This window comes from Morone saxatilis, unplaced genomic scaffold, assembly GCF_004916995.1.
Source record: "Morone saxatilis isolate NCDOM2014 unplaced genomic scaffold, NCSU_SB_2.0 Contig8, whole genome shotgun sequence".
In the NCBI taxonomy this organism is placed as follows: Eukaryota; Metazoa; Chordata; class Actinopteri; family Moronidae; genus Morone; species Morone saxatilis.
This window is the reverse complement of record NW_023340257.1, coordinates 9825678-9825948: the sequence shown is the minus strand read 5'-3', so window position 1 is coordinate 9825948 and position 271 is coordinate 9825678.

The window sequence follows — 271 nt, the reverse complement described above, 5'->3', positions numbered from 1 at the left end:
GGAAAAAAAGAATCTTTTCATAGCTCTGGGCTTCAGCTTTCAAGTAAATCTTGCACCGGTGTTAAATGGGAGATTTGAGAATTGGTGGCAGTCGTGTGGGCATGCATCTCAAGATAGACTCCGGGCTCTAGGCATCGACACGTTAAGAGTTATTCACGCCTGGTAATTCAGCCATGAAATGATGAGCGAGAGAGCGCAAGAATGTGAGGAATGTGGAGGAGTTATCGTCCCTGCCATTGCTTGTCACTGGGAAAATATGTGTGTGTGTGTG